Consider the following 27901-nt stretch of genomic DNA (forward strand, 5'->3'; position numbering starts at 1 on the left):
TTAGGATTTATCCAAGGGTTTAGGGTTTCATGTTTAGGGTTTAGGATTTAGTGTTTAATATGAACAGCTTTAACAATATGAAAAATCATCTTTTATGTTATTATTCGTTTTTTATGTATTTTATATCCTTTTATTTAAAAAAATAAATTTTAAAAATTTTGTTTCCTTTTTTGAAAAAATTTGTATATAAAATAACCAATTTTCATTGGTTGGTGAACCTATAGATTCACCTAGAGGGTGAACCCAAGAATTTCTCTTATTCTTTTCAGTCATCTTTCTTCACTTGTTTTCCTTAAAATGTTGACCATCTCATCTTGATCTACTATATTTTTAAAGTATTTATTCTATATTATAAATGCTAGAGTTTGAAAACAATAAATCCCATCAAACTAATAAATCTGTTTGATTTTTTTGCAATAACAACCGTTCATGTTTTAAGATATTAGTTTGTTTCTGGGTAGAAATAAGTAGGGAAATCATATAGTTAATTTTTGTTTGTTTGTTTTGGAAGTGATTCCATGTAGGGAAACACTTGAAATAAATAGATACAGATACCAGATCATAACCAAAGTTTATGTAAAAATTCTGTCTTAAACCTCTTTATCATAAAATCAGAAAAGTAACGCCGTAGAAACCTATAACACACATGTTAAACTCTTGAAAACAAAGCTCCAGGAACACGTATGTGATAGCACGGTGACGTCTAAATAAAAGTCCACTTCGAGAAGACGGATGTGATGCACTTGTAAAACTGGTCACAGTCACGATTCGAAATGCCTAGCTTGTTGGGAGGAAGAAAAATATGATTAAAATTCTTGAATTCATTATTGGCAAATTAGTCAAGGGCTAGATAGTGTATAGGCAATAATTCAGAACTGAAAGTTTGTAGGGCGTTAATTTCTATCCTTGGAGAGGCATGGACGTCTTCATTTTTTCCGTAAACTCCATCAGTTATCATGTGGAGTTGGCAATCGCTGACAGCACAGTTGAAGGTGCATTCGTGTGTTTTGATGGTGTGATGACTAAGCTGCATAACCTCCGAGCAAGTGAAGCCGGTCAGTGTTGGTAAGATGTGCATTAGTCTTCTTAAAGGATTATTAAATATAAATGCTAACATACATGGTGCTTTAATTCTGACGAACAGGCTGAGGAAGGAGTAAGTCCTGAGGACTCTTAGGTGCCGCTGTTTATCACAGACATGGAAGGAAAAACATTCACCTTCCAGGTCAGAGTTAGCACGTTTAACTTCACTGCACACCATTAGACCTCACCATCACCCGCATCCTTAAGGAGCATGAGCGTGTTCCAGTTCCTGACTTTGTCGTTAAGGTAAGAGTGATTTTGCGAACCTTTGATTATCTATGTATGTCTGTTAGTATGTAACACTTTCCGAATGTATCAGGGGAGAAACGATGGTGATGATGCTGACATGGCAGATGGTGGTCTGGTTCCTGTTCGTGTTGAAACTGGAGAAGGCAGTAGTGATGCAGATAAGAATACTGATGCGAAACCAGGCGATGCTTCGGCGAAGAAGAGGACCCACTCATCTACCAAGATGGCCAAGAAAGTGGATACCAGCAGTTATGGTTTCATGTTCCAAGTTTAAATACTTCTTATTTATCTGCAGTACTTTCGCACCTTTGATTATCTTTGTTTCAGTCAATAATAAAAAACTATTTCAATTTATTCCCTCTTATATAGTTTTTTCAATTCTTTTAACTGAAATAAAAGTGGAAAATCCATTAGAATTGTGATCGGATCAGATTGGGCAGGGTTTGAGTAAACTCCATTCATGCTTCTCCTTTGCGTTTTTGGCTTTTGACGTTGAAATCATAACAATACTAAAAGGAAACTTTTTGTCATCCTATAACTAACTTTTGAGTAATGATATAATAGAATATTTAAATAATTAGTTACTATACAGACTTTCAGTATTATTCGAGTTATCATCTTACGTGACATTCCAACCGAAATACTCTGATTTACTAATTCCTAATATTTAGTTTTTTTTTTACTATATGTTTCGGTTTAGATACAAATGACTACGGAACAAGTAAATTCATTCACAATCTTCCTAAGATTAAGAAAAATAAAGTTATAATTATATAACTAAATTGGAATTGTTGATTTATTAAAATTTTAGTTGTTTTGTAACTATTCAAATTTCAAGATTAATTGGGAGACTAACGTATGAAAAATTCCACCCGGGTTTAATTTTTAGATTTTATTTTAAAATTATTTTAATACACAGGAGGAATACAAGAAAATGTTAGTAAGGAATTTATAAAATACAATCGAATCGGATCAGTTTGGGCACGGTTTGAGTAAACTACATTCATGCTACTCCTTTGAATTCACTGCGCAACGTTAATCAGGATCATGGCTTGGTGATTGTCGAAGTGGAGATTATGACCGGACCAGAAGTTTTTTTTTTTGTTTTTTTTGATAAAAATGACCGGACCAGAAGTTGGTGAACGAATATTACTCCCTAGGATACAGCTAAGCCCAACTGACAGCATACATCCTTTTAACTTCGTAGACGGCAATACCCAATCCGACTTAGCTATGCCATGACAATAAATAAAAGTCAAGGCCAAAGCCTAAAGCAAGTCAGCTTTATATCTTCCCCGGCCTGTATTTACCCATGGACAGTTTTATGTTACCATGTCTCGATTGACAACACCAGAAGGCTTAAAATATTAGACGAAAGCTCCTATAAAGACGGTGAGAAGCTGACTTGAGCAGGTCTTCTGTGTTTGAAGCTTCTTTGAGAGCCACTCTGGCTAGACTAAACTCCAGCTTGTCTATTTCACTATTTGGCACAAACCTGGATCAGAACCTGTCACATTTGACAAGTGAACAAACAGCTGGAGATTTGTCTATGGCTGGATGAGCTTCCCTGGATGTGGCAGCTATTCGGTTGGTTGATGTTCCGGAGAAGGCTCGCAAACTCCTAAACCTGTTGGAACAGGTAGTCTTAATTGACAAAGATTCATAAATTAATATACACTGTTCATATGTATCATTTCCTTTTGCTGTTTTTTTTTTTGCAGTCAAAAGATCCAAAGTTCCACGCACTGCCTTTGGCATCTCAGAGAGTAGCTGCGTTTGAGGACACAGTGAACAAACTTGTATATGACATCCTCATATCAAAAGTCAGGCAAAGACTCGGGGAAGTATCTTGCCTACCAATCTGGTCTTCTGTGGAGGAACAAACTGCGTTTGCTCTACCAAACTTCAGCTCATACCCTCAGGCTTACGTTACAAGCGTTGGATAATATCTCCTGACTTTACCTCAGCAGCTTGAGCCTCTAGCTGAAGGAATCTCAACCAATGGTGATTCAAACAACGAGGACGCACAGTTCTTTGCAACCGAGTGGATGTTCAAGGTAGCAGAAGGCGCAACGGCTCTGTACATGGAGCAACTGAGAGGAATCCAATACATTTCAGACCGAGGAGCACAGCAACTGTGTATAGATATAGAGTACTTGAGCAATGTGCTTGCAGCCTTGTCCATGCCGATTCCTCCTGTGCTTGCAACTTTCCAGACGTGTGTGGCTACACCAAGAGATGAGCTCAAAGATGTGATGAAATCAGACGCTGGTAGTGAACTTGATTTCCCTACGGGTAATCTTGTTTGTAAGATGCGTCGTATCAGTTTCGATTAGTCTCTGAACTCTCAAAAACATGCTTTTGTGCCCTACGAAGAGGGCCTGCTAACTAATTTGTTCGGCTGGCCATTGTCATATTTGTATTACACATTTCCAAGTTTTGATGCTATCATAGGACAAGTTTCTTTGTTTTCTTAATATAATGTAATAAAGTTATACCCCCATCTGTTTTAAACAAGGAAGTTTTTGATGTTTAAAAATAGAAGATGTTTCCATTTTTTCAATGTAATTTTTACTTTTATCAAAAATTTCATAACTAATGATATTTTGTAGTTTATTTTATTATTGAATGAACAATTTTCAATTTATATTTTAATAATACTTTTTAGATAAAAACAAGTTTCAGAGTAATTATGCACCAACTTAAGAATTCATGTAGGTTGAAAGCGAGAAAGTAATTAAACTCTTAGTTATGCAATACTAGGGCACCGCGCGGGATTTTGACGTAATTAAGTGTTTAGATCGACATATTTTTATTTTCAAAAGCATAATTTTCTGTTTTTGTGAAACATTATTTACATGTGATCTTTATTTATATAATATCTAATGATATATAGAGCTGAATTAGCTGTTGTTGACCAAATTGCATAATTATATTGTTGTGGTTCTTGGAATGATATAATATTTTATCTTTATTGCGACGATGTATTTTATTTTTATTTTTAAATTTATTTATTTGAGGTAATCCATTATCATATGTTATTTTTAGATTTCTTGTGTATTGCGGTTCGCCAAAACTTTGTAATTAATTTCTTTAATTAAAAAATGCAAGAGACGATGTTACGATGCCATTTTGCTTTATTTAAAAGTGTGTTGATATTTGGGAGATAGTAATATGTATGCTATTTGTATTTTATTTTATTTATTAGATAGTGTTACTCTTTTTTAACTATATGTTTGATTATGTATAATTCCTCATTTTGCTTTTCCATTAATTTTCATATTATTTTTTTGGTTTTTGAGTTTGGTAACACAAAAGAAAAAATATTTGTGAGATTAGATCTTTTCGTTGGTTTGAGCTTATGAAACATTATTTCCATTTGAAAATGAGTTTAAAATCATTGTTTGTTAGGATATTTTTTAGTTCTTTTTGATTTTATTATTTTATTTTATGGGATATTATAAATAAATGGTGAAATCACATTGTTAGAGTTTTTAGTTGGAACGTATTTGGAACTTAAACGTAATCGTAAGATAAACTGTACCGTTAAGAAGACGTGTGAAGAAGCGGTTAGATTCAGTTCGACGCCAGCTTTCATAGACATAAGCAGAACCTGATACGTCATATTATCATACAGTTATTTAATTTTATTTTTGATTCACAGTTTTTTTGTCAGAAACTTATCAATTTACTTACTGTTTTGTGATGGTTTCATTGCATCCTTCAACACTTTCTCACTGGACTGCTGAGTTAATTTTCCATTGAACCAAAAGACTTCTAATCCCCCTTTTCACAAAAGAATCTATTGAAGATCCATAAACAAAGTATATTGGCTTAAAGACAATGCTCTTCTCACCAGTAAGGCCGTATCAGACATCTTGATATTCTCTAAACATCTGGGTAGCACTGAAACCGTTAGACTCTTTCCATTTATTAACAATATCAACACGGAATAACCACTCTGTTGGGCATGGAGGAGATTTGTTTTCTTCAGTAATATCCTGCAGATTGCTTAAAACTATCATACAATAATCTATTTTTTAAAACAAAAACATTGTTGAAAACTAAAATCGACTCAAGGAAAAAATTTACATATGATATTTGACTCAAATGGTATTTATAACATAGGAACTTTACATGTCCCCACTATAGACTCTCGTTTCAATATACTAAGGAGCCTTTATCTTAGTACAATACCATCATTGAATTTCTCCATATGTAGCTTCATACCTTCTATGAAGCAGAGCATTAGTAATTTTTTTATATGTTGCAATCTCTTGACTGTAATACAGAAACCGCGACCAAAGCTCCTCTTTTCGCCAAACTCAGCTTGTAAAGACTTTGACTTTAAATCATCATCTGCATTTGTTCGAGCCATTGTCAGATTAAAAAGACCGAGGAGCTTAACAAAATGAAGAAGCAAACAACGTATGACTAAGATCACAAATTAATTAAGATCACGTTACTTGTAAATCTTACAGAAAAAACTTGAGTTTGTTTTCTAAATCGCCGGAGCAACCTTGGCTTCAAGGAGAAGCATATTGACGCCCATAACGATTTAAGAAGAAGTCCAGACGAATTGACTGAGTGTAGCCACTAACCGTTCATGTTTCCCTTTTCTAGGCAGAGGAAGTCAACGCATCAACCTAACCTCAACCGGAGAAGAAAATTTACCAGATTTCAAATGAGAAATAAGAACTTTCGAGTTAGCCATTTATGTGAAAATAACTTTACTTTGTTGGTTCAACAGATCAAGAAGATGGTTTTGATAAGAGGAAGGCTTAACTTTTTATATTCGCAGTGACACCGCCTCGGAGAAGAGAAGTTCACATTCAAGACCAGATCGTGGTTGATGGAGTTAAGAAGAGGTTTAATGAGACGAATCTGTAACTGGTAACGTTTTTGGTCGATGAAAAAGAAGATCAGATGACGAAGAACAAAGAACGGAGATGAACATTGTGCTATTAGGGTTGACTGCTATCGGGCTGCTTTTCTTGTGCCAAATTAAAAAAAAGCCCACACACAAACTTAGCCCATATGGATCGCTGATTCCTTTAATGAAACGCTGTGTTTCGAGCAGGCGGGACACGTGTTGACTCCTCGTGAAGCGACTTTCCTAAGTGGAATCCTAGGTGGCAGCCTCAGGAGAGAGCAAAACATCTTTTATATATAAAGACTAGGAGTTAATCCGCGCTACGTGCGGGGCTATTTTTATATTCAAATGTTAACCATATAGTTATTTTTTTGAACGTTGTATTCTGAACAACAACAAATTCTGAATTGTATGTATGTGTGAATACATATTTCTTTAGAAAAAATCAGAAATACTTTCTTCATTAAGTGGCAAAAGACTCTTATGTCCTTGTTATTCATATATATAATAAATTATTATTTAAATAAAAAAATAAATTAAAAAAAAGTAAATTTTTTTTTTTTTTTTGAGTTATACTTTTTCAAATTCGAACTTTTTTATAAAACTTTTTTTTTTGAAATTTTTTTTTCGATTTTTTTTTATTTTTTCTTCAAATTTCTTTTTGAAAAACGAAAATTATCTTTGAAACTATTTTTATATTTTTAAGTATTTATTTATATATTTATTAGAATCCTAAATTTCACATTCCAAAAACCTTACCCCACCCCTCAACTCTAAACCCTAAATCTAGATTAGTTAACACTAAGGGTATAATTGTCTTTTACCCTTCATTAAAAGTGATGGTAAAAGTGGTTAGTGTAAACATGAAAAGTGGTACTATGAATGTGCTATTTGTGGTAATTTTCCTACTTAATATTTATTTTTTTGTTATATTTTATATTTATTTTTTCTTATATTACGATAATTGTATAATATAATATAATATTTCTATTTTTTATATTGTGTATTTAGTTATTATTTATTTAACTATACATTTTTCAGATAGATGTTTAATTTAGTTTTTTTTTCATTTCTTAATTGTATATTTACTTATTCTAATTTTCTTGCTTTTATATCAAATGATAAATGATGATAGATATTTAATGTAATATTTTTATTTCTTATATTGTATTTTTTAATTTATTTTTCCTTATATTGTATATTTACTAATTATTTCTTTTTCTTTATACATATATATTTTTTTATTAATGTCAAGTGTCATCTTTTAGAAGAAGATTTTTTTTGCTAATGTAGACTCTCTATGAAGCCTCAAAAGCTCATTTTTGTTAGTATATATTCGTATATTTTATATTTAGTTATTTTAATATTATAATAAATGTTTAATCTAATATTTTTATGTTGTATATTTACTTATTATTTATTTCACTATGCATTTTTCAGATATATGCTCAATTTAGTTTTTCCATTTTTATATTGTATATTTACTTATTGTTTATCTTTCTTATTTTGTATATTTATTTATTCTAAATTTCTTGTTTTTATATCAATGATAATATTACGATATATATTTAATGTAATATTTTTATTTCTTATATACTATATTTACTTAATATTTATTTTTTTCTTATATTTTCATTTATTTATTCTAATATTACGATAATTATAAAATATAATATTTCTATTTTTATGTTGTGTATTTAGTTATTATTTATTACACTATACATTTTTCAAATAGATTTTTAATTTAGTTTTTTCTCATTTCTTAATTATATCAAATGATAAATTATGATAGATGTTTAATGTAATATTTATATTTCTTATATTGTATATTTACTTTTAATTTATTTTTCCTTATATTGTATATTTACTTATTATTGTTTAATGTAATAATTCTATTTCTTATATTGTATATTTACTTATTATTTATTTTTCTTTATACGTATATTTATTTTTTATTAATGACACGTGTCATCTTTTAGAAAAAGTTTTTTTTTTCGCTGATGTAGATGCTCTATGGAGCCTCAAAAGCTCTATTTTATTAGTATATATACATTTTTCAGATAGATGTTTAATATAGTATTTTTATTTTTTAATTATATATTTACTTATTCTAATTTTCTTGCTTTTATATCAGAAGATAAATTATGATAGATGTTTAATGCAATATTTCTATTTCTTATAATGTATATTTACTTTTCATTTTTTTTTTCTTATATTGTATATTTACCTATTATTTTTAATGTAATATTTCTATTTCTTATATTGCATATTTACTTATTATTTATTTTTCTTTATATGTATATTTATTTTTTATTTTTTGTTAATGCCACGTGTCATTTTTTAGAAAACATTTTTACCGCTGATGTCGACGCCCTATGGAGCCTCACTTATTATTGTTTAATGTAATAATTTTATTTTTTATATTGTATATTTACTTATTATTTATTTTTCTTTATATGTATATTTATTTTTTATTTTTTACTAATGACACGTGTCATCTTTCACAAAATGTTTTTTTTCGCTGATGTGGACGCTCTATTGAGCCTCAAAAGCTCCATTTTATTAGTATAGATACATTTTTCAGATAGATGTTTAATATAAATTTTTTATTTTTTTATTATATATTTACTTATTCTAATTTTCTTGCTTTTATATTAGATGATAAATTATTATAGATGTTTAATGTAATATTTCTATTTCTTATAATGTATATTTACTTTTCATTTATTTTTCCTTATATTGTATATTTACCTATAAATGTTTAATGTAATATTTCTATTCTTATGTTGTATATTTACTTATTAGAATTGTTAATATTCTCCACCCATTTTGTAATAACATAGGGGCTGTTTGTTTCACCATTTGTCATCTCCATCCAAATGATTCATTTGTATGATCTATTCAAATGATTCATTCAGATTTTTGTGATTATTTGTTTGTCCATCCACATAGCTCATATAGATGAATCATCTAAATGGATCTTATGTTTGTTTTTTTTTTTTCATTTCCATTCAAATGATTTTAGTAAACAAATTACCAAAATACTCTTGTGTTGATTTAATCATATGTTTTATATTAATTTTAACTATATTACATTTAATTATTTAGTTTAATATATTTACATTTGAATTATTTCAAAATTAACGAGTTTTCTTTTTGCGGTTTGGGCGGGAAAAAAAAGATTTTTTTTGGTTTTAGCGAGAAAACACATTTTTCGATTTTGGCGAGAAAACAAGATTTTTTCGGTTCTGGCGGGAAAACGAGATTTTTTTTGGTTTTGGCGGGAAAATACAAATTTTCAATTTTGGTGAGAAAACACATTTTTGCGGTTTTGGCGGAAAAACACGTTTTTGGCAGGAAAACGCGTTTTTGCGGTTTTGGAGGGAAACACGTTTCTGCGATTTTCGCGGGAAAATAAAATTTTTCGATTTTGGCGAGAAAATGAGATATTTCGTTATTGGCGGTAAAACGCGTTTTTGCGGTTTTGGCGGAAAACAAGTTTTTGGCGGGGAAAACTTGTTTTTGCGGTTTTAGCGGGAAAACACGTTTTTGGCAAGAAAACGCCTTTTTGCGTATTTTGCGGTTTTTGCGGGAAACGAGATTTTTCGGTTTTGGTGGGAAAATGAGATTTTTCAGCTTTGGCGGGAAAACGAGATTTTCGGTTTTAGCAGGAAAACACGTTTTTTTTTGTTTTGGCGGGAAAACACGTTTTTTGCAATTTTGGTGGAAAAACGTGTTTTTGTGTTTTGGCCGAAAAATGTGTTTTGGAGTGTTGGCGTGAAAACAAGTTTTTTTTTGTGATTTTGGCATGAAAACATGTTTTTCGGTTTTTGCGGAAAAACACGTTTTTGCAATTTTGACGGGAAAACACGTTTTTGCAATTTTTGCGGGAAAATGCATTTTTGAGGTTTTGGCGTAAAAAATAGTTTTTAGGTTTTCGCGGAAAAGCCCATTCACAAACTTAGCCCATATGGATCGCTGATTCCTTTAATGAAACGCTGTGTTTCGAGGAGGCGGGACACGTGTTGACTCCTCGTGAAGCGACTTTCCTAAGTGGAATCCTAGGTGGCAGCCTCAGGAGAGAGCAAAACACTCTTTTATATATAAAGAAACAGTTTGTTCTCTTCTCCTTAGGACACCTAGGATTCCACCTAGATAAGTCGAGCTTTGTGAGCACGACACGTGTCCAACCATCCCAAAAACTAGCATTTCATTTAAGTTACAGATCATAACTTTGTGACACCTCCTCTCCTCCTCTGCCTCTCTCCTACGTGAAGTTATTAAGCACCGTGATGCCTCCTCTCCTACTTCGTGACAGCTCCGCTCCTCTCCGGCTATTACGTCTCTACTCTTCCCGTCTCTCTCTCTCGCTCTCCACGTCTGTTCTTCTATTCCCTCGGATCTCTGCTCCATGTCTCTCCACCATCAGGAGATCTCTTCTCATGTCTCTCCATCTCCACTACCGTTTCTATCAATTAATGGTAATGAATCCCCTCCTCCTTTTTAGATCTACAAATTATTTACTTTCTCATCATCTCTTCTGTGTGGCTTTGATTTTGGTGAAGTTTGAATAATCGAAGTGTGAAGACGAACCAGAGGATCGATACGGTGTAGAGGAGCAGAGAGGAGTGTGGAGGAAGAGAGGAGAGGCTGTATGGAGGATTACCACCGTCGAATAGACAAATCTGGGTTTTGTTTGAGTTTTATTAGATCTGAATTTTGCTCTTAGTTGAAACTCTTGATGAATATTATTTCTATTTTTGTAGGTTTGTGATTTGAAGATGATGGGTTATATATAGTTTATATAGGCTAGAAAAAGACCATGGTAAGGATTTGCCATGAAGTTTGATTCTGATTTTTTCTCTTTTTTTGGTAGATGAAGTGGATGGAAAGGATTTGCCATGAAAGTTGAATCTTATTCTGTTTACTTAATAGCTTTCTTTAGGAGACAAACTTCGTTTTAAATTGTAAAGTTTACTGTTTTATCCAATGTTTCTGACTTTAGCTGTGTAGAGAAGGAGTGATCTTTCGATGTGTTTTAAAGTTCAGCTTTTTAATGTTGTTCAGGTTGAGTGATATGTTTTGTGGTTCACGGCAGGAGAGAGTGATATACAGAAAAACTGGAAAATGGAAAGCGTAGCCATACCAGAGCAATTGATCAAACTCCTCCCTGTTGCAGAGCCTGGAATATTTGATCTGGTGGGTTATATCATCTTCCCCGTGGAAGGAATCCATACCAGAGCGTCTTCTACAACGGAAACATTGAGGTAGTTATGCAAGGCAAATGTGGAGAGGCATGGACTTCGAGAAGACGGATGTGATGCACTTGTAAAACTGGTCACAGTCACGATTCGAAATGCCTAGCTTGTTGGGAGGAAGAAAAATATGATTAAAATTCTTGAAATCATTATTGGCAAATTACTCAAGGGCTAGATAGTGTATAGGCAATAATTCAAAATTGAAAGTTTGTAGGGCGTTAATTTCTATCCTAGACACAAAAAAATCATACAAAAAATAATAATCTAGATTACAAGTAAAATACGGGCGGGCCGACTCTAGTTATATATATGTTTCAGTTTTGGTGTTCCCATGGCTGTCGCTTTTAGTTCTATCTTTTGTTTGTGATGTTGAAATATAGTCATGCACTTGTAATCTTATATATACAGATAGTTGAGAGGAAGAGTCAAGAACACAAAATGGACAACGTTAGGAATGTATTCAATTACCATTAATTTTCAACATATTTCATATAGTAGTATGGTAAATAATAATTGACTGTAATATTTTGGTAATTGTTCAATTACCATTAATTTTGAATATATCTCAAATTAGTAGTCAAGGAATAAAAAGGTTGACTAGACTATACATTTTGTTGTGGTAGTATATTAAATATATTTGTTGTTCTAATTATTAAGTCTAATGTTTATTTATTATCGTATTTTAGTATAGGTTTACTATTTTCATAACACCCATGTTTAGTCAGAGACAAGAAAATCCGTACCAAGCTACGAAAGACCCAACATTCGAGGGAAATCAAGAAAGACAATAAATAAATGTACGTGTGAATTTAAAGTTTAAGCATCATAAAATAAACGATGAAGAAAACTTCTCCACATCAACTTTATGAAAATTAATGTACCTATAGCTTGACGTGTATGCCAATGATAATCCAGTTAAATATGACGATTTATCTAAGTATAGCTTGTTGTTTCCAAACGAGCAACTTGAGACTGAAATTGAAGCTAGTCGTTCCTTGATTCAGTCAGATACAGAGCAACATCATATACCACACAGCAAAGAGTCTGTGCAAGAAAAGGTTTGTCTTTTTCCGCTTCACTTTTTTTTTTGAATGAATGTTAAATTTATTCATCACAAAAACCTATTTTACAATCAATGCATCGTTTGTGTGGAAAAGAAATAGAAACTAGGAAACTATTACAAACTCACAAACCTATTTTAAATTTATCCGATTCAGTTCTCTTTAGTTGCTTTGATTCTTAAGAAACTTACATTAACCATAGTTATCTGAAAACCACCCGCTCTTAATTTCACATATGCCTTCATAGTATGATCTAATAATGATATGACTATCTCTATTTATGGTAGAAAATTCTCTCACAAGAAAATAAGATTCAGAGGTTTGATGAGCAGCTTCAAGATCTAAGGAGGCAGTTGGTTCAATGCAGGAATGAAAATCAGGTTGAGTTGATGGAGCTAGTAACTGAGCTTGATCAGCTGCCACTAAGTTGTCTCTAGTCCATTCTTACAGGCACATTGTTTTTCCCTAGCACATGTTCCACATGTGGTTTATTTCTTTCCAGTTAAAAACATATGTTAAATCATAATGCTTCAAGACTGAGACATCAGGGGCTGCTGGACTGGGATGGACTAACAAAACTTCAAGAGAAACTCAGAGATTTTCAAGCTCCACTAACTTTGTTATGTCACCACTTATTAGGAAGAGCAAGGAACTGGGGATCCGGTGACTAAGATGCGAATCAGACTCCTCACAGCTGATCCAAAGCACTTAATTAATATCTACTGAGCCTTTGGAGATTTGTGGGATAATCTCAGATATTAGAATAGATGCTAGCTCTTTTGATGCTATTTCTTTCTGTTGGATTCCTCGAGAGAGGAATTATGATGCTGATTTCTTAGCTAAGGAGGCCTTACGCCATGTAACAACGGATTTAATCAATTTTGTTTTTAATCAATGAAGTTGCTTTCCAAAAAAAAAAATCATGCTTCAAGAATTACCTATTTGATGGCTAGAATCAATTGCCAACTAATTTGATGCACTATGAGATATTGATCTTATTGGATATGATTGACAGAATATGGCAGCATGGTTTCTAAATTAATATCTGGTCCAGGGTTATCAAAATGAATTTTCCATATGAATATCATACCTATTGATCCGAGCCACATGCATACTTTTTTCTTGAGTGCTTGCTTGCTGTCTCGACCTTTTACCTTAGAGATTTCAATAGATTTGGACATTGGAGAATTTGGTTTTTCCCCCGGGAACACTGTTAGAGGTAGTTGAAAACTTGAACATAGTCTGGCTAGAGATATTATAAAGGGAAGAACGAATTTGCTAGAAGATGAAACGTTTCTCCTAAGTATATCCATGTCGAAGTTCAGTGGACACTTTATATATAAACCTTCATGAACACATTATGTTGTGTCTGTCTCTGAATATCTCTCAGTAGATATAGGTAAGTAGTTGCAATATCCTTCTGAAACTTTTTTAGAAGCATATTTTTTTTTTGACTGGGGAACGCCCATAGCTTTCTCTGCATAAAGGTTTTACAGTAGAAGGGCATTTTTTTCACCCTACTGAATCCTCATGAGTACTGTATTCTGAATCACATGTTTGGTGTGTGCAGATTGAAGCTTTCTCTCACACACTTCACAGGCTTGAAATGTTAATCAAGATTCTTTAATCAACCTAATACCCCAAAAGCCTTGTTTATAAACACTGCGCACTTGAAAGTTCTGTGTACTTTGAAGAAGCAATCAAAGAAGAGTGGTCCTTATAGATGTCCTTATAGGTGTACTACATCAAGTATGTGTATCTAAGAATGCTATTGGAATCTTGGGGTGTAATTCTACTCTCTCTCTATCTCTCTTCTCGTTGGTTTCATTTATCATTACACTGAAAGCGTTGGACTAATGAGTGAAGTCAATAACTTGGACAGGACACACACTTCAACAAATCTCTTGAAATTGTAGTTACTGAGTAATTTGTATTCTTCATGTATATGCTTAAAAAAGTTTCACTACGTAGCAAGCAACCAAAGATCCAGCGGTCGGGGAAAATCAAGAAAGACAACAATGAATCTTACGTGTGAAATTAAGGTTTAAGCATCATAAAAGAAACGTTGGAGAAACTTTTTCCATATCAAATTATTCATGAAAATTAATGTACCTATAGTTTGACATGCATGCCAATGATAATCTCAGTTAAATACGATGCTTTATCAAAATATAGCTTATTCTTAAAGAATTTGCTATGTTGAACCCTAGAAAACATATAGTGTTACATACGAGATGAGCTCTTCAATGATTGAAAGGGAAAACATTGCATTAATTTAGGTTAACATATGCAAACAAAGACACAAGTTTAAGACACAACAAGAAACAAAAACAAAAAAAACAAGAAACATGACCAAAGCAACAAAAACTAGAAATATGAAACGAGAATGCAAAGACACAACAGTAACAACTTTATTCCAAGACACATTAATTTTATTATTCAACGGCTAGCTGCTTCATTAGGCATTGTCCGCACCATCAGAATCGCTGCTCTCTCCTTCATAGGTCTTCATCTCCCCATCGTCATCCTCAAGAAATGGCTCATTGCCACTCGTATTCGGATGTTGCTTACGTAACTCTCTATCATAATACACAATTTTCTTACATGTATATGACTTTAACTTCTCAATCTCGGTTTGAGAAAGATCAGCAATCATTCTACTACCACTTTTGATTTGGAGCATGAGATTATCCATCTTCAACTCCTCGATAGCCTTCCGAGAAAGCTCTAGTTTCTTCTCGATCTCCTTGGTAATGGTCTTGATGAATGATGACTCTTCATCATCCGCCTTCATGTTCCTCTCGGTTTCCGGTAATGCGTTATAGCAGTCGATGAGAGATTGAGCCTCCTCCAGAGATGGCCATGCCACCAGCTTACCATTTTTACGGTTGTAAAAGACCAAACATGCACTCATATCACAAACGATGGTTAGTTCTTCAGCCATTTGAATCAATTCTTTCATTCTCCGCTGGCAAACAGTAGCTCTTCTCTTTCGTTCCTCGACCCAAGCCAACTTCACTTTTGGTCTTCCCATGGCTGTCGCTTTTAGTTCTATCTTTTATTTGTGATGTTGAAATATAGTCATGCACTTGCAATCTTATATATATAGAGAGAGTCGAGAGGAAGAGTCAAGAACACAAAATGGACTACTTTGGGAATGTATTCAATTACCATTAAATTTCAACATATTTCATATAGTAGTATGGTAAATAATAATTTGACTGTATTATTTTAGTAATTGTTCAAGTACCATTAATTTTGAATATATCTCAAATTAGTAGTCTAGGAATAAAAAGTTTGACTATACTGAGTGTCTACCTGGTGACCACTGAATGAAAGGGAATGATGAATTTATTACTATTTCTAATTATTTTTACCATTTATAAGAAATAATTTTTCTTTTTTATTCTTCTCATTCCTTTTATTCTAGAGGAATATAGAACAAATTTGTTTCTCATTAAAATCGGTAAGGAATAATCTTTCTTTTCTTCCTATAATTTTATTTCTCTACATTTTTCTCCTACTCATTCCTAGTGTTCCTATAGTGGTTACCAGTTTGACCCTAAATATTTTGTTGTGGTAGTATATTAAATATATTGATTTTTCTAATTATTAAGTCTATTTTTTTATTATCGTATTTTAGTATCTCCTATATATTAAAAGAGAAACATTTGTAATTAATGCGTTCACACTATATTTTCTATGTTATAGCTTCACATTGATTTCAATTTGAGTATGCTGACGTGTCGGCCTCACAATCATTTAACAATTAATGCATTCACACACTAATTTTTTAACTCTACCGCAAATAATTTAATGTGCTCACACACTATTTATTTGATTAACTCATCTGGATCTGAAACTGAATCGAACTAGATTTGAAAGTAATACTAAACACAAACTAAAACGATTCAGTATATTCAGATGGATTAAAAGTTTAATATCTAGATAACCAGAATCGAATCTAATCCAAAATAAAATATTTTGGATACCAAAATATCTAAATCTCAATTATATATTTAAATATATTAATTATTTTAAATTTTATATTCATTAGATATTCAAAAATATGAAAGTATCTCAAAATTATCAACATAGACACAAGTAAATATCTAAAAATAACAGTAAATGTTAAAAATACTGATAATATTTATTTGTTCTCCATCCAAATATTTAAATTGAATGAATTTTTATGTAAATTTAAATAGTTAGTCTTACATTATTAATTTTTTATGTTTTATATTATTTTATTTTTGGATTTTGAGCATTTAAGTATATTTATATTTTTGTTAAAAAATACCTGATTAAAATGGATATCCGAACTCGAATCCGAACTGAACCCGCAAAGATTCGAAACCAAATCTAAACCAAAATTTGTAAATATCTGAATAAGATTTAAATATCTAACTCTAAAAGTGTGAAATCCCGATAGATCAACTGAATTCGAACATATATATGAATATTTATTCCAAAAAAGCTATATGACAAATCTTTTAGTACAACATACTATAAATAATCTAATAAACTATTTTACTCCGCTCACATCGCGAGTTACTGCCTAGTAGGTTACTATTTTCATAACACGCACGTTTAGTCAGAGACAAGAAAATCCGTAACAAGCAACGAAAGATCCAGCGTTCGAGGGAAATCAAGAATGGCAATAAACGATGAAGAAAACTTCTCCATATAAGAAAACTTTAGTCGTTCCTTGATTCAATCAGATTAAGAGCAACATCATATACTACATGGCAAAGAGTCTGTGCAAGAAAAGGTTTGTCTTTATCCGTTTCACTTCTCTTTAGCTGCTTTGATTCTGAGGAAACTTACATTAACCATAGTTATCTGAAAACCACCCACTCTTAGTTTCACATATGCCTTCATAGTATGATCTAATAATGATATGACTATCTCTATTTATGGCAGAGAATTTTCTCACAAGAAAATAAGATTCAAAGGCTTAATTACCAGGTCCAAGATCTAAGGAGGCAGTTGGTTCAATGCAGGAATGAAAATCAGGTTAAGTTGACGGAGCTAGTAACTGAGCTTGATCAGCTGCCACTACGTGGTGTCTAGTCCATTTTTACAGGGACATTGTTTTCCCCTAGCACATGTTCCACATGTGGTTTATTTCTTTCCTATTAAAAACATATGTTAAATCGTGCTTCAAGACTGAAACATCAGGGGCTGCTAGACTGGGATGGACTATCAAAACTTCAAGAGAGACTCAGAGATTTTCAATCTCCACTAACTTTGTTATGTCACCACTAATGGCAGAAGGTTTTGCGATGAGGGAAGCGATTAAGAAGATTAATGCTATTGGAATCTTTGGGGTGTAATTCTACTCTCTCTATCCCTCTCCACTTTGGCTTTCTTTTATCATTACACTGAAAGCGTTGGACTAATGGGTGGGAGTGAATAACTTGGACACTTATGGGAAAACTAGGAATGGCAAATAAACCGCAGCCCACGGGCTGGGCCCGTAGAAGACCCATGCGGGGCGGGTTTGGGTAGAGATATTGAGGCCCATTTGTGAGCGGGTGTCGCGGGTTAAGTCTCATGTGGGTTTGGGCCTTTGCGGTTTGGACTATCGCGGGTCTTGCGGGGCAGAAAGAACCCGCACCACTTCCTGTTTTGTTTTGTTTCCACCTGAAAAAAAAAGAGAGATCACAAAAATGGCGATTCATGTTCTCCACGACTCCACCGAGTCACCGTCGAGCACCAGAGGAGCATCACCACCAACCGGTTCTTCTTCTCTTTGATTAAGGCCACCACCGGAGCTTCTCTTCTTCGTCGAACCACCAGTGAAGCTTCTCTCCGTTTTCTTTCCACCCCCATAGCTTCTCTTCTTGGAGATCCCACCACCGGAGCTGAGGTGGATTCTTCGTCTGGACTTACCTAGAAACCTCGTACAGAAACTCTTTCGTTTAAGACAGGTCCGTGATCTCTTCAGCTAAAATATTTTATTTTGATGATTCGATCGAACCATTGAGTTACATGATTAAGAGATTTGTAAATGTGTTTCAGGTTAAAAAAGAGAAGGGCATGTGACTTATGACGGTGATGAACTACAAAGAAGCCAACTTAAAAGGGTAAATAGCTCTTCTGTTAATTCTTGGTTAGGACAAGAACTGTTTTTTAAGAAGCTGATGTTGTCTGTTTGAAGGTGGCAGCCAAGGAGTCCTTGAATGTAGGAGATAGAATTTACCTTCCTTTCTCTGTGGGCAATGATGCGTTTCTGTTAAGTCCTACTTTATATGGAAGAAGTTTGTTTGCTTCGTTTCTGTTAAGTCCTAGTAGTGCACATGCTGTTATTAAGTTACAGTATTGAGTTGAGAGCCGTCCTCGTTCAAGAAAACATGTGGAAACATAATCTTCTCACCACAACGAAACATCATCTTTTTACTACCCGCGGGTTTGGGTACCGCGGGTCATGGCGGGCTGACCCGCAAAGATCCACATGAGATAGAGACCGCAGCGGGGCGGGTGGTACCAATTGCCATCCCTAGGAAGACCAGCGTCTGCAAAAAATAGGACACACACACTCTAAAACAAATCTCTTGAAATTGTAGATACTGAGTAATTTGTAGTCTTAATGTAAATGCTAAAAAGAAAAAAAAATGCTACGTAGTAAGCAGCCAAAGATCCAGCGTTCGAGGGAAAATCAAGAAAGACAATAATAAATCTTACGTGTGAATTTAAGGTTTAAGCATCATACAAGAAACGATGAGAAAAACTTTTCCATACAAACTATTCATGAAAATTAATGTGTATATATATAGCTTATTGTTCTCAAACAATTTGCTTTATGTTGAGCTCTAGAAAAACAGTGTTAAATACGGGATGAGCTCTTTAATGATTGCAAAGGGAAAACATTGCATTATTTAGATTAACATATGCAAACAAAGACACATGTTTAAGACACAACAAGAAACAAAAAACAGGAAACATGACCAAAGCAACAAAAACTAGAAATATGAAACGAGAATGCAAAGACACAACAATAACAACTTTATTCCAAGACACATTAATTTTATTATTCGACGGCTAGCTGCTTCATTAGGCATCGTCCGCACCACCAGACTTGCTGCTCTCTCCTTCACAGGTCTTCTTCATCTCATCCTCCTTATCAGATGGATCCTTGATCCACTTATCCATCAAATAGACACTTCCCCCCTGTATCATTGGGAATGGTGCCTTTGGGATCTCACCCATAAGAGTTTGGAACTTCTTACTTGCATATGACTTTAACTTCTCAGTCTCGGTTTGAGAAAGGTCATCAAGCATTCTACCATTTTGGATCTGGAGCATGAGATGATCCATCTCCAACTCCTCGACAGCCAACTTCAGTTTTGGTGTTCCCATGGCTGTCGCTTTTAGTTTTATCTTTTATTTGTTTTGTGATGTTGAAATATAGTCATGCACTTGTAATCTTATATATACAGATAGTTGAGAGGAAGAGTCAAGAACACAAAATGGACAACGTTAGGAATGTATTCAATTACCATTAATTTTCAACATATTTCATATAGTAGTATGGTAAAAAATAATTTGACTGTAATATTTTGGTAATTGTTCAATTACCATTAATTTTGAATATATCTCAAATTAGTAGTCTAGGAATAAAAAGGTTGACTAGACTATATATTTTGTTGTGGTAGTATATTAAATATATTTGTTGTTCTAATTATTAAGTCTAATGGTTATTTATTATCGTATTTTAGAATAGGTTTACTATTTTCATAACACCCACGTTTAGTCAGAGACAAGAAAATCCGTAGCAAGCTAAAAAAGATCCAGCGTTCGAGGGAAATCAAGAATGAGAATAAATAAATGTACGTGTGAATTTAAAGTTTAAGCATCATAAAATAAACGATGAAAAAAACTTCTCCATATCAACTTTATGAAAATTAATGTACCTATAGTTTGACGTGCATGCCAATGATAATCCAGTTAAATATGACGATTTATCTAAGTATAGCTTGTTGTTTCCAAACGAGCAACTTGAGACTGAAATTGAAGCTAGTCGTTCCTTGATTCAGTCAGATAAAGAGCAACATCATATACCACACGGCAAAGAGTATGTGCAAGAAAAGGTTTGTCTTTATCCGTTTCACTTTTTTTTGGAATAAATGTTAAATTTATTAATCACAAAAGCCTATTTTACAATCAATGCATCGTTTGTGTGGTAAAGAAATAGAAATTAGGAAACTATTACAAACTCGCAAACCTATTTTACATTTATCCGATTCACTTCTCTTTAGTTGCTTTGATTCTTAAGAAACTTACATTAACCATAGTTATCTGAAAACCACCCGCTCTTAATTTCACATATGCCTTCATAGTATGATCTAATAATGATATGACTATCTCTATTTATGGCAGAAAATTCTCTCACAAGAAAATAACACTCAGAGGTTTAATGAGCAGGTCCAAGATCCAAGGAGGCAGTTGGGTCAATCAGTGCCGGTCTTGGACCCATTCCTACTATTCATATGTATGGGCCCATAACTTTTTTAACTCTTTGGGACTAATTTTTCATTGTTGTTAACTTGATATCCAAGTGTATAAAACTTGTAGAATTATTTTAAAACAAAAAAAAACTAGATCTTAAATATTTCATTATTTAATATGGAATGAATAAAAGATAACGATAACTAATCAAACTTCAATAAACAAGACTTAAAGGAAAATAAAACTAAAAAACATAGATTTGTTATTAACTTTTTTGTTATTTAGTCATCATTTTAACTAGATCCTTTCTCCGCGCTACGCGCGGATAATATATTTAAATTTATTACATTTATCATTTTTATTTGTATGTAAATTCTTGTATATTAAATTATATATAACTAATTTTAAATTTGATTTTTTTTTTATATTTTAAGTTTGAAGTAAGTATTTCTAGTATATGTAACACAATTAACTAATAAAATATGAAGAATCAAGTCCGAGATTTTAGAGTTACGTAAATAATATATAATTATGTATAGAACATAAATTATCGTAGTTTAAAAGATCGAAATCTCATTTCAAATAAATTCACAAAAAGAAAAAATACTTCAATAACCTACTTAAAATATAAAACCCCCTTTTCAAAAAAAGATACTTAATAATATTTTTTACGTGTAATAGTTAAAAACTGAAAATTGAATATCGATCTAGAATATTATTTTAATATATCTAATGGTAAAATATTAATTGTAATAAACAAATTTTGATAAATCCTAAACACTAAACCTTAAACCCTAAACCCTTTGATAAATCCTAAACCCTTAGGTAAAATATAAAAAATAAATAAAAAAATAGTAGCTGCTGTAAGAAAAGAATTTTTTAATGTTGTTAAAGCCGTTCATACTAAACCCTAAACCCTAAACCCTAAACCCTAAACTCTAAACCCTTGGGTAAATCCTAAACCCATGGATAAACTCATAACCGTTGGAATATCTCTTTACCCAAGGGTTTAGGATTTATCCAAGGGTTTAGGGTTTCATGTTTAGGGTTTAGGATTTAGTGTTTAATATGAACAGCTTTAACAATATGAAAAAATCATCTTTTATTGTTATTATTCGTTTTTTATGTATTTTATATCCTTTTATTTAAAAAAATAAATTTTAAAAATTTTGTTTCCTTTTTTGAAAAAATTTGTATATAAAATAACCAATTTTCATTGGTTGGTGAACCTATAGATTCACCTAGAGGGTGAACCCAAGAATTTCTCTTATTCTTTTCAGTCATCTTTCTTCACTTGTTTTCCTTAAAATGTTGACCATCTCATCTTGATCTACTATATTTTTAAAGTATTTATTCTATATTATAAATGCTAGAGTTTGAAAACAATAAATCCCATCAAACTAATAAATCTGTTTGATTTTTTTGCAATAACAACCGTTCATGTTTTAAGATATTAGTTTGTTTCTGGGTAGAAATAAGTAGGGAAATCATATAGTTAATTTTTGTTTGTTTGTTTTGGAAGTGATTCCATGTAGGGAAACACTTGAAATACAGATACCAGATCATAACCAAAGTTTATGTAAAAATTCTGTCTTAAACCTCTTTATCATAAAATCAGAAAAGTAACGCCGTAGAAACCTATAACACACATGTTAAACTCTTGAAAACAAAGCTCCAGGAACTCGTATGTGATAGCACGGTGACGTCTAAATAAAAGTCCACTTCGAGAAGACGGATGTGATGCACTTGTAAAACTGGTCACAGTCACGATTCGAAATGCCTAGCTTGTTGGGAGGAAGAAAAATATGATTAAAATTCTTGAATTCATTATTGGCAAATTAGTCAAGGGCTAGATAGTGTATAGGCAATAATTCAGAACTGAAAGTTTGTAGGGCGTTAATTTCTATCCTTGGAGAGGCATGGACGTCTTCATTTTTTCCGTAAACTCCATCAGTTATCGTGTGGAGTTGGCAATCGCTGACAGCACAGTTGAAGGTGCATTCGTGTGTTTTGATGGTGTGATGACTAAGCTGCATAACCTCCGAGCAAGTGAAGCCGGTCAGTGTTGGTAAGATGTGCATTAGTCTTCTTAAAGGATTATTAAATATAAATGCTAACATACATGGTGCTTTAATTCTGACGAACAGGCTGAGGAAGGAGTAAGTCCTGAGGACTCTTAGGTGCCGCTGTTTATCACAGACATGGAAGGAAAAACATTCACCTTCCAGGTCAGAGTTAGCACGTTTAACTTCACTGCACACCATTAGACCTCACCATCACCCGCATCCTTAAGGAGCATGAGCGTGTTCCAGTTCCTGACTTTGTCGTTAAGGTAAGAGTGATTTTGCGAACCTTTGATTATCTATGTATGTCTGTTAGTATGTAACACTTTCCGAATGTATCAGGGGAGAAACGATGGTGATGATGCTGACATGGCAGATGGTGGTCTGGTTCCTGTTCGTGTTGAAACTGGAGAAGGCAGTAGTGATGCAGATAAGAATACTGATGCGAAACCAGGCGATGCTTCGGCGAAGAAGAGGACCCACTCATCTACCAAGATGGCCAAGAAAGTGGATACCAGCAGTTATGGTTTCATGTTCCAAGTTTAAATACTTCTTATTTATCTGCAGTACTTTCGCACCTTTGATTATCTTTGTTTCAGTCAATAATAAAAAACTATTTCAATTTATTCCCTCTTATATAGTTTTTTCAATTCTTTTAACTGAAATAAAAGTGGAAAATCCATTAGAATTGTGATCGGATCAGATTGGGCAGGGTTTGAGTAAACTCCATTCATGCTACTCCTTTGCGTTTTTGGCTTTTGACGTTGAAATCATAACAATACTAAAAGGAAACTTTTTGTCATCCTATAACTAACTTTTGAGTAATGATATAATAGAATATTTAAATAATTAGTTACTATACAGACTTTCAGTATTATTCGAGTTATCATCTTACGTGACATTCCAACCGAAATACTCTGATTTACTAATTCCTAATATTTAGTTTTTTTTTACTATATGTTTCGGTTTAGATACAAATGACTACGGAACAAGTAAATTCATTCACAATCTTCCTAAGATTAAGAAAAATAAAGTTATAATTATATAACTAAATTGGAATTGTTGATTTATTAAAATTTTAGTTGTTTTGTAACTATTCAAATTTCAAGATTAATTGGGAGACTAACGTATGAATAATTCCACCCGGGTTTAATTTTTAGATTTTATTTTAAAATTATTTTAATACACAGGAGGAATACAAGAAAATGTTAGTAAGGAATTTATAAAATACAATCGAATCGGATCAGTTTGGGCACGGTTTGAGTAAACTACATTCATGCTACTCCTTTGAATTCACTGCGCAACGTTAATCAGGATCATGGCTTGGTGATTGTCGAAGTGGAGATTATGACCGGACCAGAAGTTTTTTTTTTGTTTTTTTTGATAAAAATGACCGGACCAGAAGTTGGTGAACGAACATTACTCCCTAGGATACAGCTAAGCCCAACTGACAGCATACATCCTTTTAACTTCGTAGACGGCAATACCCAATCCGACTTAGCTATGCCATGACAATAAATAAAAGTCAAGGCCAAAGCCTAAAGCAAGTCAGCTTTATATCTTCCCCGGCCTGTATTTACCCATGGACAGCTTTATGTTACCATGTCTCGATTGACAACACCAGAAGGCTTAAAATCTTAGACGAAAGCTCCTATAAAGACGGTGAGAAGCTGACTTGAGCAGGTCTTCTGTGTTTGAAGCTTCTTTGAGAGCCACTCTGGCTAGACTAAACTCCAGCTTGTCTATTTCACTATTTGGCACAAATCTGGATCAGAACCTGTCACATTTGACAAGTGAACAAACAGCTGGAGATTTGTCTATGGCTGGATGAGCTTCCCTGGATGTGGCTGCTATTCGGTTGGTTGATGTTCCGGAGAAGGCTCGCAAACTCCTAAACCTGTTGGAACAGGTAGTCTTAATTGACAAAGATTCATAAATTAATATACACTGTTCATATGTTTCATTTCCTTTTTGCTGTTTTTTTTTTGCAGTCAAAAGATCCAAAGTTCCACGCACTGCCTTTGGCATCTCAGAGAGTAGCTGCGTTTGAGGACACAGTGAACAAACTTGTATATGACATCCTCATATCAAAAGTCAGGCAAAGACTCGGGGAAGTATCTTGCCTACCAATCTGGTCTTCTGGGGAGGAACAAACTGCGTTTGCTCTACCAAACTTCAGCTCATACCCTCAGGCTTACGTTACAAGCGTTGGATAATATCTCCTGACTTTACCTCAGCAGCTTGAGCCTCTAGCTGAAGGAATCTCAACCAATGGTGATTCAAACAACGAGGACGCACAGTTCTTTGCAACCGAGTGGATGTTCAAGGTAGCAGAAGGCGCAACGGCTCTGTACATGGAGCAACTGAGAGGAATCCAATACATTTCAGACCGAGGAGCACAGCAACTGTGTATAGATATAGAGTACTTGAGCAATGTGCTTGCAGCCTTGTCCATGCCGATTCCTCCTGTGCTTGCAACTTTCCAGACGTGTGTGGCTACACCAAGAGATGAGCTCAAAGATGTGATGAAATCAGACGCTGGTAGTGAACTTGATTTCCCTACGGGTAATCTTGTTTGTAAGATGCGTCGTATCAGTTTCGATTAGTCTCTGAACTCTCAAAAACATGCTTTTGTGCCCTACGAAGAGGGCCTGCTAACTAATTTGTTCGGCTGGCCATTGTCATATTTGTATTACACATTTCCAAGTTTTGATGCTATCATAGGACAAGTTTCTTTGTTTTCTTAATATAATGTAATAAAGTTATACCCCCATCTGTTTTAAACAAGGAAGTTTTTGATGTTTAAAAATAGAAGATGTTTCCATTTTTTCAATGTAATTTTTACTTTTATCAAAAATTTCATAACTAATGATATTTTGTAGTTTATTTTATTATTGAATGAACAATTTTCAATTTATATTTTAATAATACTTTTTAGATAAAAACAAGTTTCAGAGTAATTATGCACCAACTTAAGAATTCATGTAGGTTGAAAGCGAGAAAGTAATTAAACTCTTAGTTATGCAATACTAGGGCACCGCGCGGGATTTTGACGTAATTAAGTGTTTAGATCGACATATTTTTATTTTCAAAAGCATAATTTTCTGTTTTTGTGAAACATTATTTACATGTGATCTTTATTTATATAATATCTAATGATATATAGAGCTGAATTAGCTGTTGTTGACCAAATTGCATAATTATATTGTTGTGGTTCTTGGAATGATATAATATTTTATCTTTATTGCGACGATGTATTTTATTTTTATTTTTAAATTTATTTATTTGAGGTAATCCATTATCATATGTTATTTTTAGATTTCTTGTGTATTGCGGTTCGCCAAAACTTTGTAATTAATTTCTTTAATTAAAAAATGCAAGAGACGATGTTACGATGCCATTTTGCTTTATTTAAAAGTGTGTTGATATTTGGGAGATAGTAATATGTATGCTATTTGTATTTTATTTTATTTATTAGATAGTGTTACTCTTTTTTAACTATATGTTTGATTATGTATAATTCCTCATTTTGCTTTTCCATTAATTTTCATATTATTTTTTTGGTTTTTGAGTTTGGTAACACAAAAGAAAAAATATTTGTGAGATTAGATCTTTTCGTTGGTTTGAGCTTATGAAACATTATTTCCATTTGAAAATGAGTTTAAAATCATTGTTTGTTAGGATATTTTTTAGTTCTTTTTGATTTTATTATTTTATTTTATGGGATATTATAAATAAATGGTGAAATCACATTGTTAGAGTTTTTAGTTGGAACGTATTTGGAACTTAAACGTAATCGTAAAGATAAACTGTACCGTTAAGAAGACGTGTGAAGAAGCGGTTAGATTCAGTTCGACGCCAGCTTTCATAGACATAAGCAGAACCTGATACGTCATATTATCATACAGTTATTTAATTTTATTTTTGATTCACAGTTTTTTTGTCAGAAACTTATCAATTTACTTACTGTTTTGTGATGGTTTCATTGCATCCTTCAACACTTTCTCACTGGACTGCTGAGCTAATTTTCCATTGAACCAAAAGACTTCTAATCCCCCTTTTCACAAAAGAATCTATGGAAGATCCATAAACAAAGTATATTGGCTTAAAGACAATGCTCTTCTCACCAGTAAGGCCGTATCAGACATCTTGATATTCTCTAAACATCTGGGTAGCACTGAAACCGTTAGACTCTTTCCATTTATTAACAATATCAACACGGAATAACCACTCTGTTGGGCATGGAGGAGATTTGTTTTCTTCAGTAATATCCTGCAGATTGCTTAAAACTATCATACAATAATCTATTTTTTAAAACAAAAACATTGTTGAAAACTAAAATCGACTCAAGGAAAAAATTTACATATGATATTTGACTCAAATGGTATTTATAACATAGGAACTTTACATGTCCCCACTATAGACTCTCGTTTCAATATACTAAGGAGCCTTTATCTTAGTACAATACCATCATTGAATTTCTCCATATGTAGCTTCATACCTTCTATGAAGCAGAGCATTAGTAATTTTTTTATATGTTGCAATCTCTTGACTGTAATACAGAAACCGCGACCAAAGCTCCTCTTTTCGCCAAACTCAGCTTGTAAAGACTTTGACTTTAAATCATCATCTGCATTTGTTCGAGCCATTGTCAGATTAAAAAGACCGAGGAGCTTAACAAAATGAAGAAGCAAACATCGTATGACTAAGATCACAAATTAATTAAGATCACGTTACTTGTAAATCTTACAGAAAAAACTTGAGTTTGTTTTCTAAATCGCCGGAGCAACCTTGGCTTCAAGGAGAAGCATATTGACGCCCATAACGATTTAAGAAGAAGTCCAGACGAATTGACTGAGTGTA

The 27901-nt window shown here is 33.0% G+C and overlaps 4 long non-coding RNA genes across 4 annotated transcripts; 3 read left to right on the top strand and 1 right to left on the bottom strand.

Annotated features, from left to right (window-relative positions):
• On the top strand, window positions 1-3846 carry LOC117130840. Its single transcript, XR_004454104.1, has 4 exons — window positions 1-1065; window positions 1145-1329; window positions 1403-2971; window positions 3054-3846. It is a non-coding gene; the product is annotated as an uncharacterized LOC117130840 (long non-coding RNA).
• Window positions 1808-27300, bottom strand: LOC117130839. The gene is made up of 4 exons (XR_004454103.1): window positions 27166-27300; window positions 27006-27095; window positions 23939-26922; window positions 1808-2070 (listed from the first exon to the last, which is right to left on the bottom strand). It is a non-coding gene; the product is annotated as an uncharacterized LOC117130839 (long non-coding RNA).
• Window positions 6276-12619, top strand: LOC117130838. The gene is made up of 2 exons (XR_004454102.1): window positions 6276-6464; window positions 10271-12619. It is a non-coding gene; the product is annotated as an uncharacterized LOC117130838 (long non-coding RNA).
• Window positions 21751-25822, top strand: LOC117130841. Its single transcript, XR_004454105.1, has 4 exons — window positions 21751-23043; window positions 23123-23307; window positions 23381-24947; window positions 25030-25822. It is a non-coding gene; the product is annotated as an uncharacterized LOC117130841 (long non-coding RNA).
• Window positions 27301-27901: the final 601 nt, after the last annotated feature.

This window comes from Brassica rapa, unplaced genomic scaffold (genome assembly GCF_000309985.2).
Source record: "Brassica rapa cultivar Chiifu-401-42 unplaced genomic scaffold, CAAS_Brap_v3.01 Scaffold0714, whole genome shotgun sequence".
Classification (NCBI taxonomy): domain Eukaryota; kingdom Viridiplantae; phylum Streptophyta; class Magnoliopsida; order Brassicales; family Brassicaceae; genus Brassica; species Brassica rapa.